At 47.5% G+C, this 17,758-nt stretch overlaps 1 long non-coding RNA gene across 2 annotated transcripts in view; it reads right to left on the bottom strand.

Moving 5' to 3' along the window:
• The window catches only part of LOC123802199 (uncharacterized), a 67,146-nt gene extending 51,368 nt beyond the window's left edge, over positions 1 to 15,778 (bottom strand). For both annotated transcript variants that reach the window (XR_006782455.2, XR_015724175.1), the window contains exons 1-2: positions 15,498 to 15,778; positions 3,859 to 4,023 (exon numbers count right to left, since the gene is read on the bottom strand). This is a non-coding gene — a long non-coding RNA (uncharacterized LOC123802199). The remainder of the gene's footprint in view (positions 1 to 3,858; positions 4,024 to 15,497) is intronic.
• Positions 15,779 to 17,758: the final 1,980 nt, after the last annotated feature.

Raw genomic sequence — 17,758 nt, 5'->3', positions numbered from 1 at the left:
TATTTTACCTACCTATGTGCTGGGTCCCAGGGCTTCTGAATGGACTCTTCTTGGACAATCACATTAGGTCTCTTATAACACAGCCTAGCCTGCTTCCTTCCCTCACCGATTCTGAGAAAGGAAGCCATCCCCAGTCCCTTTCCTACCTTCTGTCACTCTAGGCAGGCTAACATTGGTTAAAGCCCTCCTATAGCCCTCAGAGTAAGGACCCCAAAAGTCCACTAAATGTCAGTTTAGCCAAGCCTGAATTTGTTCAAGACACAGTTCTGGTCTCTGATGCAGCCTCTAGAGATTCTGAATACTGACCATTGCATTTAAAGAAGACTTAAAGGAAAGAGAAGGGCAGTTAATGGACTTCCTTGAGCTTTCAACATATGCCCAGAACCAAAAAAAGAGGGGTGAATGAAGAGGAGAGATTAAGGCCTTTGCTCTATTCCCCAGGTGCAGAGAAGCAAAGCACTAAGGCCACCGGGGTTCAGAATTGCTACACAGGTCAAATGAAGGCACTGCCCAGGTCGATCCCTAATCAGAATGTGACCCTTCTCCAAAGGGAGCAGATGATGTAGACCTCCCCTCCCTCCCACAGTGTGGGATCCAGCATGGGTGCAGGACAGGGACACACACAGATCAAGCCATGGGGCCACAGCAATCAGACTCGTGTATTACATCACACACATGGATGTCAACGTGTGCAGCCAATACCGGCATTTTGCAGAGACACTTGGGGGAAGAAACACCATTCATACAAACCACTTGAAAATGTCTGTTCTCAAAGACCATGAACTTCTTTAGAAGTAAGAGTTCTGAAAAAGGGAAGGGACATGAGCATCATCCAGCATCAGAAGATGAGAACATCACGAGGGTAAGGGGGTGGGGAGACACAAACACCCAGAACAGATCTAGCAGAATTGGGTCAATGCTAAGTCAGCTGTTCAGACTAAACCAAACAGAGCTGATTCCCCTGGCCTTACAGTCCTTGGTGAGGAGGAAATGGACATTAACAGCATAACCCATGCCCAGGTGAAGCCTCAGCACCACCAGAAAGCGGATTCTACATTTGGAAAGCCTTGGCCCTCTCCTTGAACTTGGTTTTCAAGGTTTTAATGATGAGTCACCTCATTCTCCCTCATCAGTTTCTGTCTTTAACTGTAGCCTGACGTGTCTGAACCCGTAAGCACCTCCAGAGCTGGAGCACCCGTCATCTTCACACCACGGATGACTAACCATGGCCTGATCACAGTCTCCTAATTATCACAAAACAAAAATGTTACATGCCTGAAAGCTGAGGTTTTGGGAACAGTGCATTGGAAGAGCTACAGAAGCAGTGGAGAGACAAGGTCGCAATGAGCTAACCTTTTGACAGGCCTTCGTAATCCTCAGAGGCATGGGCCAAGCCACCAAGGACGCAGAGAGGGTTTTCTCCTTGGCAAGACTGTACTGTTAATATCATTCGTTACTGCCTCTGATTAGGTTCCCAGGCTCATTAAGACCTGTGTGCCTTTGACTGTTTCTCTTGGATCAGATTGGATTCCACTTTGCAGAGAATTGTCAGGACTTTCTAGTGTCCAGTGCAGGCCTGATATCATCTCTTGGCTTGACTCCATCCTGAAGCTTCTCCCCTGTGCCTCTGTGTGCATTGTTGATGACAAGTCATCATTCTGGAGTGCTGGCTGGCAGGCCCACTGCTCTCAGCTCAATCAAAACACTTGAACTAAACTTATGTTCACAGTTATGGTGGGACAGAACAGAGAAAGACACTCAGGTTAGACACAAGCACAGCTAAGTCAACTTTTAAAGAGGAGAGAGAAGAGGGGCTCCTAACCTCTCTGATATTAAGATATATTATAAAGCTAACCTGATGAAAATAGTAATTGAAAAAACATACAAATAGATCAACAGAACAGAAGAGACAGCTCAAATATACCCATGTAAGTGTCAGAACTTAAAATAGAATGAAGGTGGCACCACAAATCATTGTGGGAAGGGTAGAGCATTTAGTAAATGGCATTTGGGAGACTGACTTACTATATGGAGGAAAAAAAAATTGGATCCCTACTAAATACCACACACAAAGAGGGCTCTGGGCAGTTTAAAGACCAGAGTATGGGGGCACCTGGGTGGTGCAGTTGTTAAGCGTCTGCCTTCGGCTCAGGGCGTGATCCCGGCGTTCTGGGATCGAGCCCCACATCAGGCTCCTCCGCTGGGAGCCTGCTTCTTCCTCTCCCACTCGCCCTGCTTGTGTTCCCTCTCTCGCTGGCTGTCTCTATCTCTGTCAAATAAATAAATAAAATCTCTAAAAAAAAAAAAAAAAAGACCAGAGTATGAAAAGTTAAAGAAAGACAGTAGAAATAAAGTTAGTAGAATTAAGTGAAGGGATATATCTTTGTGATTCGGGGAAGCTGTTCTAAAACAAAATTTCAGGAACACAAACCATAATACAAAATGTTGTGAACTCGATTACATCAAACCTAAGGATTTCTAATCAGCAAAAGACCCCTTGGACAATGTTAACAGACGGATGAGGAAATCGGAAGAGAGATCCGTAACACTTAAAACGAACAAGGGGTTGATATGAAGGATATGCAAGGATCTCAAGCATTTCTGACTGCCACAGAAAACGTAGGGAAGGATATAAACAAACATCGTACAGAAGAAAGAACTCTAAAAGTGGACAAGTTGGTGTAGGTCAATTTTCCTGGGAAGCAGATTCTGAGATAAAGAGTTGTGAGCAGCCGGTTCATTACACTAAGTATGAAAAATGCAAATTAAAACAACAAAGATATCACTGTCTGCCCTTTATATTAGCAACATGTAGAAAGAAGGGTCACGCCAAGCATTGGCAGAGATGTGGGGCATGGCAGCGCTTACACGCTGCTGGTGGGAAGACAGACATCAGCGAAGTGCGTCGGCAAACGTGCTGGGGGAATGATCTGGCGTTATGAGTCACCTTTTCCATGTAGCCTACTAGCAATTCCTCCAGTAGGTATACAGCCCAAGAAATCCTCAGACAACGCTGGGTTCGGAGACACGTGTACACATGTTTTGTGCACAGTTACTTGTGGTGGGATTTGGGGGCCATCTGAGTTTCCAGCAGTATCGGGATCAAGAGATAAAATCTAGTGAACGCACACCAGGGAGTACTAGGCAGGAGGACTGAAGCAAATGATCAGTTAGTTGTACACAGAGCAATCGGATGTTTAAGGCAGTGGAAAGAACAGGGGGAGAAACAGTGGAAAAAGGTAGGAAACAAGGACATAGAATATTTACATAAATTAAAAATGCTGCAAACAAATACTGTTTGTATGAAAACATGCAAACAAAAGGACGAACATAGACACAAAAATCGTTATGTGTGAGAGAGGGGAATGGAATGGCAGGATGGGGAGTAAAAGGAATAAGGAAGGGGTGCCTGGGTGGCTCAGTTGGTTAAGCATCTGCCTTCGGCTAAGGTCATAATCCCAGGGTCCTGCGATTGAGCCCCACATCACACTCCTTGCTCAACGGGGAGCCTGCTTCTCCCTCTGCCTCTGCCTGCCGCTCTGCCTACTTGTGCTCCCTCTCTTTCTCTTTCTCTCACAAACAAAAAATCTTAAAAAAAAAAAGGAATAAGGAAGTAAATAAATCCAAGAGAGGGGTCTCACAGGGACCAGTGATACAAATATCCCAGACCCAAGTAGTTGGATTCACTCCACTCCCAACACCTGTCTTCTAAAACAAGCCCCCGAGACAAACACCACTTGCACCTTGGGAAAGCAAGCCCGTATGCTTCACCCCCTCTTTGAGATCTCTCCCAAAAGGGCACAGGCTGAGTCACTGGAAAATTGCAGAGCCCTACCACACACAACTCCCTGCTTTTACCTGTGAATGAAATGACATCCACCTCCAATCTTCCGTGGGATGAAAAGGTTGGCACCCGGATAAAGGTTCATGCGTCTCTCAGGCAGAATGGCTTTGCTCACAGGATGTCTTTTTATTTTCTACGACATGAACTTCGCTACCTTTGATTCCAATCGAAGTCATCACCTAAACCGAGATGCAGTAGACATTACTAACTGCCAATGCCCCTCTTTGATCAAAGCTGGTATGAACAACAGAGGAAAGACAGCAAACTCAGAGCGATGTCTTAGATCTTGCCCACCTGGGAGAGGGCCCAGAATGGTGAGGTGACATTCATCCCACTGGGAAATGGGCTCACTTTGATCCACTGGTCTGGCAAGTTCTCTCTGCTAATGGGGGGTGGGGGATGTGTGAAATCGATCCTGCCTGACCCATCAGTCCCTGAAAAACTGGAGATCCTGAGAGAGCTAGAAGAACAATGAGGCTTATCAGTTGGTCTCGGGTCCCATTCCCCGTGGTGGCTATTCCAAACCTCAACTCCTGTCCCTGAAGTTCCCAACTCTATCCCATAAGCAATTGAGGACCAGGGTCAGGTTACTTGTCCGAAGTGAGGAACACAGAGATTAAGATCCAGGGATGCAGAGAAGAGCTGATCTGGGAAGACTGAGAGAGGACCAGAATATCAAAGTGGCCAAAAATACTGCTCTAAACCTTCTCATTGGCAGCAGGCCCTGACTCCCAGGTTAACCCTTACTTGCCCAGACTAGACCTTCTTCACTTATCACTAGAGGAAAGGTCTCCTTGAGACACCAGCATTGTGTTTCACAAATAAGTTTCTGCAGTGAAAAGGATCCCCAGGAAAAACAAGACTCCCAAGATACATGGTAAGGGAGTTTGCATGAGTACCATTTTTATTGTGTTTTCTTCTGGGTCCAGAAAGTAAACTTCTGTGCCTGCTTTAGGACTTTGAGTTCTAGGAAGTTCATGGTAAGTTGCATCTTGCTGTTCATACCGCCTATGGCTTTCTAAGGACAGAAGTTGGCTGGTGACTGTATAAAATGCCTTCACAGTAGGCATTCTGCAAATGTTAACTCCCTTCCCCACCACCCTTTTCTTGTTGGTGTAGTGGAGGAGTCACTCTGGAACCCAGAAGATCTGGTCTTTGTTCTTGGCTCCAACACCTTTTCACAGAATGATCTCAGGCAAGGGGTTCTCCCTTCCCCAGCCCTCTGCTTCCCTGACTCTACTTTCTCATGTTTAGAATTGGAGTTAGTCAAATCTGTCTCGATTGTGGCCAGGTTAGCCCCCGTCCCCTTTTCTCCAGCCTCTAAGGAATAAGAAATATTATTAGATTTTTTGGGGCGCCTGGGTGGCACAGCGGTTAAGCATCTGCCTTCGGCTCAGGGCGTGATCCCGGCGTTATGGGATCGAGCCCCACATCAGGCTCCTATGCTATGAGCCTGCTTCTTCCTCTCCCACTCCCCCTGCTTGTGTTCCCTCTCTCGCTGGCTGTCTCTATCTCTGTCGAATAAATAAATAAAATCTTTAAAAAAAAAAAAAAGAAATATTATTAGATTTTTAAAAATAGACAACTATAAAGAAGAAGTATAAAATCAGCCTAATCCCACAATCTAGGTAAACTCTGTTGGCATTAAAAAGACAGGATGTTAGAAAGCAATAGCAACATAAAAGTTGACATAAAACATAAAACATACAAGATGAACATTGAAAGTCACTTTCTCCCATTCCCACTGTCCACAGTAAATAACAACTCCCCCAAAGTAAGTAAATGCTGTTAACAGTTTCTTATAATTCCATCCAGAAAAATTACACATAATACTTACATATATTCTTTTTTAAAAATATGCACGTGATCATACCACCTATGGTATTCTCTAATTTGCTCTTTTTTTGACTTATATCTTTTATGTATATATAAATCTACTTTATTCTTTATGTCAGCTAAACAATATTTTATCAAATGGACTTATTCAGTCCAGGAGGATTGTGAATTTCTCTCCTTTTTGGAACACCAGTTCATCCTCTTGTCCTTTGATTTCCTCCCAAGAATTGGAGTTGGGCAGAAGCTGAGATTTAGGTTCCAAGGGAGACAGAGAAGTCCCCACATACCGAAATGTTTAGGCTAAAAGTGCTGTGAAACTGCCATGGTGACTGTGTTGGCTTGTTTCCCCTTCTGGAGAAAGTGACCTATTTGCCCCTTATGTTGACGGCTGAACATTTTGGATGAACGTCAGTGTTTTCAAATGATGAAATTTCAGATTTGGAAAGGACCTAAAGGTCCTTTGGCTTAACCTCCTTGAACCCACTGTAGGAATCTCTTCTACAAGCTTCTATGTTATCACTTATTTACCGTCACCGTATCATAACATAGAATAGCTTTTTGTGACAGAAAATTCTTCCAAATTTTTCCAAACCAGCTCCCATGCAATGTATCTGCCAGACTCTAGGAAAAGACAAACAAGACACAGTTTCCGACCTTAAGGAGTTCTCAGACAAGCTGGTGGAGTGTGTGTCCAAAAGCGTGCAGAGGCTGCTGGGGGGTCAGATGGCTTCCTGAAAGGCGAGACGACTGAACTGAGTCCTGGGGAAACTGTCCAGGTAAGGAGATAGAGGGGATGCCACTCTAGGCAGAGCAACAACCCGGGTGGAAGCACGGGGATGTGAGAACACAGCAATTTGGGAGGACAGTGTCTGGGAGTGGGAGGGAGAGAAAGAGAGATGTAGGCAGGGCCAGATTAGGAAGGACCTCAAACGGCCCTGCCGAGGAATTTAGATTTTACTCTGAGGGCATGAGGGAGCCATTGAAAGAATTCTAAAATCCCACAATGATGAAATTTGCATTGTAGAAAATTATTCTTATAGCAGTGTAGAAAGTGGCTTGGAGGAACAAGAATGCTGTAAGGCAGACCAGTTAGGAGACTATTTGGAACGAAAGTAAATATAGAGAATAGACATAAAGGACATTAAAAAGTAGCTGCCAGAATTCAGTGAGCAGATGGCTATGCTGAGCCTTGGGTGACTGGGTGGGTGGAGCCCTCATCCGAGTGAGAGAACAGGATAGGGGGTGAAGACAGTGAGTTCCATCCGGGGTATGGGGAGGCTGACCATTCAGGCTGATCCAGAGGAAGATGAACATGTGGGTCGGGAGCTCAAGGAAGGGAACTGCCCACGATGCAGACCGAGGAGCCTCTAGGGAACAGGGGCAGAGGGTGAAACTGTGGGAGTGTGCGAATCACCCAAGGAGAAGGTGTGGGATGGGAAGAGGAAGGGGCCATCTGCGAGTCTCAGTCATCCTTTGAGAAGATTTCCAAAACATTTTAAAGAATCCTCTGGGTGCCTCAGAATTATTACCAATTAAGAGCAGCCTCTTGTCCCAAAGCAATATGACAAGTCAAGAGAAGAGCACTTAGAGAGAAGTAGCAGTACAGACAGAGGAGCTGGATTTTTCAGGGCAGTAACAAAGGGACCCGAAAGGCACTTCATGAAAGGAAAGAGGAAGGCTTCCAGAGGAGGTCTGCTTGAGCTAAGGGATTTTTGCTCCTTTGAGACGATGCTCAGGATGAGGCCTGTACCCCCATTCCACCCCTGAGTCCAACATGAAGCCACAGGCTCCGCAGGGGTGTCCATTTGAGCATCCCTGGCTGCTCCAGTCTTCTGCACACTGAAGGCCGCATGAAATCTTTGCAAGTTACAGGCGTGAGGCACAAGATGGCCTGATCAAGCCAAATGCATGTGTAAAGCTGTCTCCTGGCTGTGAGGAAGAAAAATCAGTATTTTAAAATCTGAATTATTCAGATGCTGTACCCCAGAGGTGATTCATAACCTGAGGAGCACCTCAGTAGAACAGCCACTGAGGATTTCTGTGAACATGGCTCAGCCCACAATGTCTCCTGCTATCAGTCAAGAGCTAACAAAAGATAAAATAACAGAATTGTTCTTAAACAGTGTCCTGAGGAGAGCCTGGAGGAGAAGTCTAGATCTAGAATGAACTGTGAGATCATTCTGTGAAAAGAGGTAATAAGGAGAGAAGCAACTTGCCCTAATGAGGGAGCAGAGGATTCCCTGGGCTCTCCAAGGGCTGGTATCAAGAATTCCTGGGTCCTTTCTTCGCACAAGGGAAGGCAGGTTAAGCTGAGGAGGGGGGATTATTTCAAGTATTCCCTTTTAGAGTAAAACATAAGAGGTTCCCTGAGAAAAGTGACAATAGTCTTCCAGCCCTGACCTTAAAGCACCACACCACAGAGGTCGATGGGGCTGGTCAGGGCAGGTGCAATCAAGACTGTGAGCCGGTGGCTACACTGGCAGGTGGGAGGAGGGGGAAGTTGAAGTGCGGTTGGTTTGGTGAAAACTCATCCCGTGAATGGAGGAAGCACTAAAACCCGTCCTAGAGAGAGGGAGGCAGCATGGCACAGTGCCTATTCCCGGGACTTGGAAGGATCAAGACCTGAGTTGTGAGTCCCTGGCTCCGCCCCTGTGTGACCTTGGAGAAGACAATCATTTCTCTCAGCCTCAGTTTCTTTAACACTAAAATGCTGACCATAGTCCCCTACTTATGGGGTTCTTGGGAAGATCAGATGAAGTTAAGATATGAAAAAACCCTTTGCTGTTCCCTAAGACCATGTATAAGTTAGGATATTGCTTTGGTTACTACAGCAGAGACCGAAATAACAATGGCCTAAACAACATAGACGTTGATTTCTCTCTCTTATAAAACGCCAAGCTGGCATGGCAGCTCTGGTCTGAGAAGTCGTCACAGGCCCAGGAACCTTCTGTCTTACCGCTGAGGGCCTTCCCTTCCCCTGCAGGCTCCACGAAGCCTCCCCACCACTCCCGTGCTGCTCCTAGGAAAGAGGGGCAAAGGGGCAATGGGAGAGCACTGGGAGGGCCAGCCCCTCCCCCATCATTCTGAACTTTATACCAGGTCACAGCCAGCTGTAGGGAAGGGTTGGAAATGTAGTCATTTTCTGAGAAGCCACGTACTCAACTGAAAATTCTGTGATTATGAAATAAGAGGAGATGGATATTGAGGGACAATTTACAGTCCCTGCCAACCTTCCTTTGTTTACCTATGACTTTTTTTTTAAAAAATTTTATTTATTTATTTGAGAGGGAGAGAGAGCAGGAGAGAGAGAGTGTGTGTATGTGCACGAGGCAGGGGAGGGGCAAAGGGAGAGGAAGAAGCAGACTTGCCACTGAAAGGGGAGCCCAACCACAACGATGACATGGGGCTTGATTCCAGGATCCCAAGATCATGACCTAAGCCCAAAGCAGATGCTTAAATGACTGAGCCACTCAGGCGTCCCTGTCTAATGACTTTTCATCCCCAGATCTCAGATTTATGTCACTTCCTTGGGAGGCCTTCCCCGGCCCTCCCGTCTCCTTTGTTCCCTCCTGTCTCCTTCACACTTGTTGCACCTGTGATTTTCAGTTTACTGTCCATTTTCCTGACAAGAATGTAAATTCCATGAGCATGGGGCTGTGTCTGGCTTCCTCCCCAAGGTTTCCCGGTGCCAACCCAGAGCTAGGTAACAGAGTAGATGGGCCATACGTCCATGCTGACTGACCAGCACTGTCCCAGGGGGCCCTGAGTATTCCTCAGGGTGTGGAACGTCATAGCTTTGAGGCCATCGACCAGTGCTCTCCAACTCAGGATTCGCTTGGAAGAGAAGAGATACCTCCTGCTGCTACCACAGCGATGGGGGTTGGCTGCCTGCAGAGGACGTCAGAACTTCATTTCACCCCTTACTCTTCTCTTCATGCCTGTCCTCCTTCAGAGTCCTTGAGGGGGCAACTGTGCCTTTCATAATACACCCTTGCTCTGCAGTGCTGTTATTCAGAATCTGGGAATGAACGGAGAATGTTGGGGGGAATGGGGGACTTCCACAGTGCAGTGGCCGGAACTGAGGACACAAGGAGAGACCGGGTTTTCCACTCTCAGTCTCTGGAATGCACCTGCCAGCTCTGATCCTGCCCTGCAGGGAAGAGGGAAGGACCTTCAGTGGAAAAAGTCCCCAGGCAGTTGGTCCGCACCTGCTGTGGGGGCAACTGCCCCAAGGGTGGGGTCCTGAGGGGCTGCTTGGGGCTACACTTAATGGACCTCCAGCTCACTCTTGATTTGATACAAACCTCACCATTTTCTCAGAAATTTTCTTTTGAGCTCATTTTCTTTGTTACCGAGATGCCTTTAGGAATCCCATCAAATAGGACACTGGTTCCTGTGTGAAGTGGAGGGCTGTGCCCTAGGATTGACTTCCAGCCCATCAGACATGGTTTTCTAGTCACCCATCGTGGTTTGCTTGGATTGGAGCGAGTGGACACCAGGCTTGGGCTCTGAGTGGACAGCCCTTTTTGGCAGTCTCCTGAGCTGTTCAAGGGGCAAGTCACCCGAGACCAGGCCCCAGGGCTTGCCTGGTGCTCGGATTACACTGATATACAAAATGAGCCTATTCAAGAGCCAAGTTCAAATTTCCCTGCTGGTATTTTTCCAGACAGTCCAGGGGGGGAACAGCCATATCCTGCCAGCAGCCCCTACAGACTCTGTCGCCCATGCCCAGCACCAAGGGAAGCCCCCCTCACCCCCACCAGCTGTGGCCATGGGCTGACCTGGGAACAAACACACGACTGTAGCTTCATTCCACATTGGGGTTTTTCACCATAAAATGGCAGTGTTCCTTTAAGTCAGTGCAGTGCTCCTCTCTTGGACTGGCTGTAGGTTAAACTGACCAGACTTTTCTCACTGGGGGTTCTGGGCTGGAAATTCCTCCTACTTACTTCAGCTTATGTCCAGGAACAAAGAGCAGTTAAGAAGGGATTAACTTTTCCCTCTGTTGATTTCTCTCTTCTTTCTCAGAATAATTCCACTTCTAAGTCAGGGATTTGGTTTCCTCTCGGAGCCTCGCTTCTTTCTTGACTACCCATTATGGTTACAGAAAGTTTCCTGGCTGCTTTGGTCTTCCCTGGGCCCACCGTGGGGAGTGAGCGTCTCTCTGGGTGGCTTTCTCAGCATGGCTTTTTCCTACCTCTGACGCTTGGCTTCATCCATTTCTTTTCGGCACAAACCCGGGACTAGCCTTCCGTCTATTCCAAATAACATCCTATTAATAATGCTATTTCCCCCAAGTAGACCTCTCTTCTGGAAATGAATATGTTGATCAAATCATACATGGATTCTGGTTCTCATTAAAATTTGACAGCAAAAGGTGGCAGAAAGAACACTGATTTGGGAGTTAGGATTTCTGGATTCTCAGCCTCTCTCTGGCCTTAACTAGTGTGTGACCTTGAGAAAGTCACTTGTCTTGGCTGAGACTCACAGTCCCCTCTGTAGCATAAGAGGTTCCGTCTCCTGCTAACATTCTGGTGTCTATTGTAAATAGTCTTGCAATCCCCATGACACTTGATCATCATGAAGACGCACAGCTGTAGACTTGACCCGGGGACCAAGGTGATCACAATAATGAACAGGATACCAAAGCACCTGACCTCAGTAGCCAGTTACCCCAGACTAGATCTTGCTCTATGTATGCCCTTAATAGAAAAGGGTCCAACAGATTAATGGGAGCCAAATGGTAACTGGGACCAGACTCAGAATGGACAGAGAAGCAGGTCAGAGGCCTAATATCCCAGGATCTATGCCATTCCATTTTTAGTCCCAAAGGGTCCCAAGGTGTTTCTTTAATCCCATGCTAAATAGAGGTCTGACCTAGAATCAATCGATGCCTGGGACAGAGTTGGGGTGGGGACAGGGCTCAAGACAGACCACTCTCTACCTGGTCAGTTCTTCTCTTTGAGGTCACTACAGACAGAAAATACCACTCCCACAGCCCCTGGGACTGTGGCACAGCATGCTTACCCTTCCCGGGCCCCAGCAGGGCTGAGGAGGCAGGTCTGGCTGGGCTAGGAACAAGTGATGTTTGCACTCAGCAACAATATCACCCAGCAGCCATGTGTCGGTGACTTCAGCTTTCCAAAAACCTGGAAAAAAAAGTCTGCGCTCCCAACAAATGTGAAATATTTGCAAGTTTTCAAAAGGAGCCAGGTCTGTTTTCTATAGGAGAGAAAAAAGGAGCTGTCAATGTGGTAATTAGAAGCAGACATTTCTTCCATTCTTTTAAAGCAACGAAGACGTTGTAAGGCTTGCAGATCGGACCTCTCTGCGAGAAGGACCATTTGGGGACACATGAATTTGGCGAGCAGATCCAGGAAAGCAGGCTCTGCCTCAGCAGGGAAGCTACGGACCTGTAGCAGCCAGGACGCCTCTTCCGGAGTGTGGTGGTGCCCAGGACACAGAGTCGCCGGCAGGATTGGCCCAGGGTGTGTGTGCTGGGGGGATGCGGTGCTTAGGAAAACATCCTCAGAACGGATGCTTTAGGCCGTCATTGAATTCTCCAGAAGATGCCATAGTCGTCCGTGGTCCCAGTGTCAGCGGGAGGAAGTTGTGTCCCGAGTCCCCTCTCAGTCGCCCCCACCCCCCAGGGCTGCACATAGACCATTGGCTTTCATCCAGGCTCCTCAATGGAGAGAATAAAGCGTGAATCATGACTGCCTCCCACATTCATACAGCCCTGGCTCTACTAGAAACATGCCAAATAGGAAACTTAGTTGGCCAAACTTGTTTCTGTTACTGTTTTATGACCTCCAACAATCCAGGTAGCGTAATCTAGATGGGACTGAAGCTCCTATCTCTACTTTTCACTAGATAGCTATGCCTTCCTCTTGGCTTATTTGACTGAAAGCCTGACCATGTTAAGTCTTATACAAATATTAAATTAAGTTTGTTGTGCAAACAAAACCTATAATCATCAATTTTGCTCATGTCTAAAGCAGTGATTCACGTCTGTGGCTCAACATTGGTATAACCAGGGAAGCTTTATAAAAATTCCCATGCCTGAGGCCCACCCCCATAAAATCTATTTTAATTGATTTGGAGTGGGGCCTGGGCATTGATTTTGTTTTTTTTTTAAAGCTCCCCAGATGATTCTAATTGCAGCCAGGATTGAGAACCATTGTTCTGAATGATGCCTGAGAAATGTGCTAATTTAGTGTGTGTGGTGGGGGGTGGAGGCTTGGGAGGGGGAAACAGTCAAATAGGATCTTAGTTTCAATCGGCTGGCTTGTTTTGTCAGGGTTCAACCCAGTATCTGGATAGGAACAAAGCCAAGATTATAGTGCAGTTATGTAAGATTTGGAGGGTAAGCCATTTCTCCTAAACCTGACTCATTACTGTATGTGTATTTCATCTAAAGTAGTAGTTTGGAAATATTTGAGCGGGAACCTCATGTGTTAGAAATATAGTTGGAGTCCATTAATAGTCAATAATAATCAGTCTATGATCTGAGTGGACAGGACACAATAAAAAAGAATTCTCTCATTTAAAATAATCTGCACTGGAAATGTTTCTGGTAATACCAGCTCATCATAGGCCAAATGGCAGAGGTTTATACCGCCTTGAGTTTCGAGATGTTACTCTAGTGATTTACGAAGACAAGACAGCATGTCTTGCCCCTGAGATAAATTCTGGGTTCAGAGTGTCTGGAGGTGGCTTGGGGAAGACAGTTCAGGTAACACAGGAGAGGTGAGCAAAGGACAATGACTGAGCTGGTGAGTTTGAGCTTGTTAGGGGCCTGAGACTGATCACCTCTCCCTGGGATCTTCGGGAGCTGCAAAGGGTCGGAGCCTTTGTTCCTCCTTCCCTGGGAGAGTCAGGTCCATTAGCTCTCTGGCTGCCTCAAGCTTAATTTGTTTTTTTCCAACACTACGGAGGGGATGGTGCATTCCAAAAGTTAGAGGACAGCTAAGGGAGATCCGTCCTCTTTATAGGATGTCATTAAGCATATGGTGCCTCAGGGGGATGGGGAAGGCCATTAACAGACTAGAGCCTAGAGAGAGCTCAGCTCACAAAAAAGAAGGCAGTTGAGAGCAGTGGGCCAGATACAGGGACAACTGCCAGGTAGAAACCCAAGCTTGGGAATCAAAGCCCCAATCTAATTGTGTATTTAAAGAGTTGTCATCTTTTAAATGTCTAAGTGTAAAGAGTTAGGAACTGCTCTCAGGAAGAAGATGCATTAAACTCACAGAGGACGAACACCCCCAAACCTTCAGTACCTAGGGCCATTTTTCTGGGGCTGAGTCCCAGGCTGGCTAGCTGCCCCCCACAGAGCCCAGGCCTCAGTGTAAGGGTCCAGGCTCAAGTACTCAGGGGGCTACCTGATTCCACTTGTGCAGAGGCTAGAAGTTGAGATTTAGGGCTTGAATAGTGCTCCTTTTAAAAGTAAAGGACAACCTGGAGAAAGGACTAACTGTGCTGGGTGCTTGACATTTTCAAACTGACTTTCTATTCAAAGAGATCCAGAAGATTAACTTTCACTCCCATCAGGCTCTGACCCAGCCTCGGTAGAAAGGGAATCCCCAGACCCACTGTGGTTCCTGAATAACACTCAGTCATGGCCTTGGCTTGTCCTGCTCTTCTTCCTCCCCACGGTCTGTGTCTTTGGTGGGATGAGAAAGGCTTTGGCGGAGGCTTTTAGGCTGTGAATAAGCCAGGAGCATCGCGTCAGCAGTGTAAACCGAGTACCAGAAAGATAAGGTGAGAAAGGCGCTGCATAATTGCAGACAGAGGCAGAACTTTGTGAGACCAGAGCCTGGGGAGGTCCTGTTTCTCATGGCCTTTGCCTGAGAACCATGGGTTAAATACAAACACCTCTCCACATCGCCGGCTGAATTCAACTCCTTTACCAAATAAACAAAATATCAGTTCCTATCATATACAAGTAGATCTCCGTCTGCCAACCTAAGATGGCACTCCTTCTGCAATCTCTGACCTGCTCTGGACGGGGCAAACCAGCTCTCCTCCAAGCTCCCCAAGCAGGGCCTTCCATGAATGTAATGGAGCTTGCTGCCTTGGGCTGTGGTTGGCAGGGAAAGCAAATGTCCCAGGCTACAATGGACCAGTGTCTTACTTATCCTGCATCGTCAGCAGCGCAAAGCTCTTGGCAAGTGTCTATTAAATGAATCTGCATGTCCATGTATTCCATCTACCATCTCTAATAAACACTGAAAGCCAAAGGACAGGAATGGAGCAATCAGGAAACCGAGAAAGAGGTATTAGGTGATAAAGAAGTAAAAATATAGTCTTGAAACATATTAAACCATTCACAGCAAATTAAATTCTCTCCCCCCCCCATGACACCTCACTCCCCACATCTGCAAAGGAGGAAGAGCAGTGGACAGGCCTTGGTGGTTTCCCCTCCTATGAAATACGATTACACTAAATGGCCTTTCAAGGTCCTTACACCTCACGCACCTTGTAATTTTACACATCTCACACCATGATTCCAAGGGACTGGGGGAAAGGGCGTACCTGCAGTTGGAAGGCCCTCGGACACAGCACAGAATGCACTGGGCCTGCTTCTACCCCCCAGCCCTCCACCCTGGAGGACCCAAGTGAGGTTCAGCTTAAAAACACTTGGTGTCGCAAATGCCAGACCACAGCTGCACGAAATAGGAAAAATCTTGTTAGGAAATGACCACAGCCCCCTGGAGCTGTGGAAAACATTGCCTCAGACAAAAAAGGACTTTTCCACTGGAAAAACAAGATCATCAGTATTGTGTCTGCTAACGCTGTCTGCTCAGGCACTTCTCACCGAATCCTGCCTCCTCAGGTGCTGGGCTCCAGGGCAGTGCTTTTCCACCTGACGCCACTCCTCACGATCACTGCAGGCTCTCTCCTCTTCTGGCCCCAGCTGTCCCAGGATTCCACTTGGAAGTCATTCTTCAAATTCACCTTGGGACTGCCAGACCCTTAAATGCTTCCTCCGGAGGCAATCACAACACGCTTTCATTGGAACGGGTCTCAGGAATCATCTTGTGATCCTAACTGAATCCCCTGTCTGTGGAGACACAGACACGTCCCAGGCCTGAAAGGCCTTGCTCAAGGTCACATGCAGGGCAGGGGGAGGGGAGGAGTGCTGACACCCACTTCAGGGTTCTTTCTATTTCCACGGTGCCTCCAGCCCTAGGGCCAATTCTCTGCTACCTTCTCATGGCCGCTGTTTCCAAACCAGCCACACTGCCGACTAACTAACTGTCCTGCCAGTGCTTCCTACGAGCTTAGGACAATGTATGCTGCTGCAAATAAGGATTTTTTTTTCTTTAGTCCCAAAGTGCAACAGCAAACACTCACCTTTTGGCACAGAGCAGAGTTGGCCTGCATCTTTGACTTTTCCTTCCATCTCCGGAGCTGAAACTTGTTTCACTTATTCCTTGAAAAGCCTCAAGAGTTAGTTAGAAAGCACGGCATGTTTTCAAGTGGGGCAGGGCGGCTCTGCTCCGGTGCTGCTCAGACCACGCAGGGAGCACAGCCGGCAGAGAGGTGGCTGAGGGCCGGCCCGGTGCCCACCCCCCCATACGCCTGTCTGCCACAGCTACACCTCCTCTTCATGACATTCCAAGGCTGGACCGAATGGACCAATATCAAATATACTGTTAATAACTTTAAAAATACTTATATGCCTGAAATTATAGTTTGAACATATTGGCTTAACTCGAATGTATTATTAACATGAATTGCACCTGTTTCTCTTTTCCCATAGCTGCTAAAAACCTTAACATTACAAATGTGACTTACATTACATTTCTACTGGATAGCCCTGATGGAGAGAAACCACCGTTAATATTTGGGTGTATTTCTCCTGCTTTGTGTGTGTGCCTGTGTTTGAGGAGCCCGAATCCTGGTTACAAACCCGCATAGGATTTTTTTCTGGCCTGACCCTGGGCAGTGAGAGAGGCTTTAGCTGGCAGGCCCCACCAGGAACATGGCCCTCCCCACTCCGGCCTTGGCAGGCCGCCTGTGCTCCGCTGTCTCTGGAGGGAGCTCCAGCCTGGGGCTCTGGCCCCCTGGCCATCCGTGCCCTTCACATATTTATATTCCTAGGTCTCTTTGGCTGAGGCCTTGAGCAGACATCTTTCTGTTGGGCCTCTGCAGAGATTTCCTTACAGAGGGAGGAGGGAGATCCTTGAAGACACTCCGCCCACGGTGACTCAGAACCCAGCACTTTTCCACTCCTAGCCCTCCCCCCACCCCATGGGCCATAAAACTGACCAAACCTTTTACTGGGGACTCCCTCAGCCATGAGAAGACCCCACATCTGCGCTGATCCACCCGCATACCCCTCCTGGGGGGACGAACACGAGGGAGTCAGCGTCTTCTCTGGTTTTTGCCTCTAGCTTATACTATCACAGTGATTGAAACCTTCACCATTACTTTCATTTGGGCTCATCGTTGTTTTAACCAGCTTTCCCCAGTGTGTGTGTGTGTGTGTGTGTGTGTGTGTGTGTACGAGTGTGTGTGCACGAACGTGCCTGTGTTATCATCAAGTCCCTCTCAGAACATGCTTCCTTCAATATTAGCCCTGGGTAGGAGCTCCCTGTGCCTCACCTCTCTCAGCTCAGCTGAGCTCCTGACAGTATTTTTGAACACAAAATGGAAATCTTACTGAAACACAATTGTCCATCTGTATCAGTCAGGGTCCCAACAGGAGACAAACAGTGCCATCAACTCAGGATAAATCAAGGAGGTTTGATTTATAAAGGAGCTCATTTCCAGCAAATGAAAGGTTGGAGTGTGAGAGAACTACAAAGACAGTTCAGAAACCCAGGGCTAGCAGCCCCAGACTGTTACTGTCCCTGCGTCCCTCATCCCTCGGGCACAGGGAAGAGAGAGCCTGCAGAGCTGGGACGCATTGAAAGGAAGGGAACAGCCGGACTAGGGCCGTGTCACAGGGATGGAGCCAAGAGAATAAATACCCGAAGGCCTCCTCCTCTCCCAGTAACTGCTGAGGCTCCTCATTGGCTGAAACCAATGGGTCGCCAGAGGACGATGAGCCCCTGTGGCTGAATCCTCTCT

This window comes from Ursus americanus, chromosome 4 (assembly GCF_024610735.1).
Source record: "Ursus americanus isolate L20-20 chromosome 4, mUrsAme1.1.p, whole genome shotgun sequence".
In the NCBI taxonomy this organism is placed as follows: domain Eukaryota; kingdom Metazoa; phylum Chordata; class Mammalia; order Carnivora; family Ursidae; genus Ursus; species Ursus americanus.
Note: the sequence above shows the minus strand (reverse complement) of the source record. Positions and strands in the feature narration are given on the sequence as shown.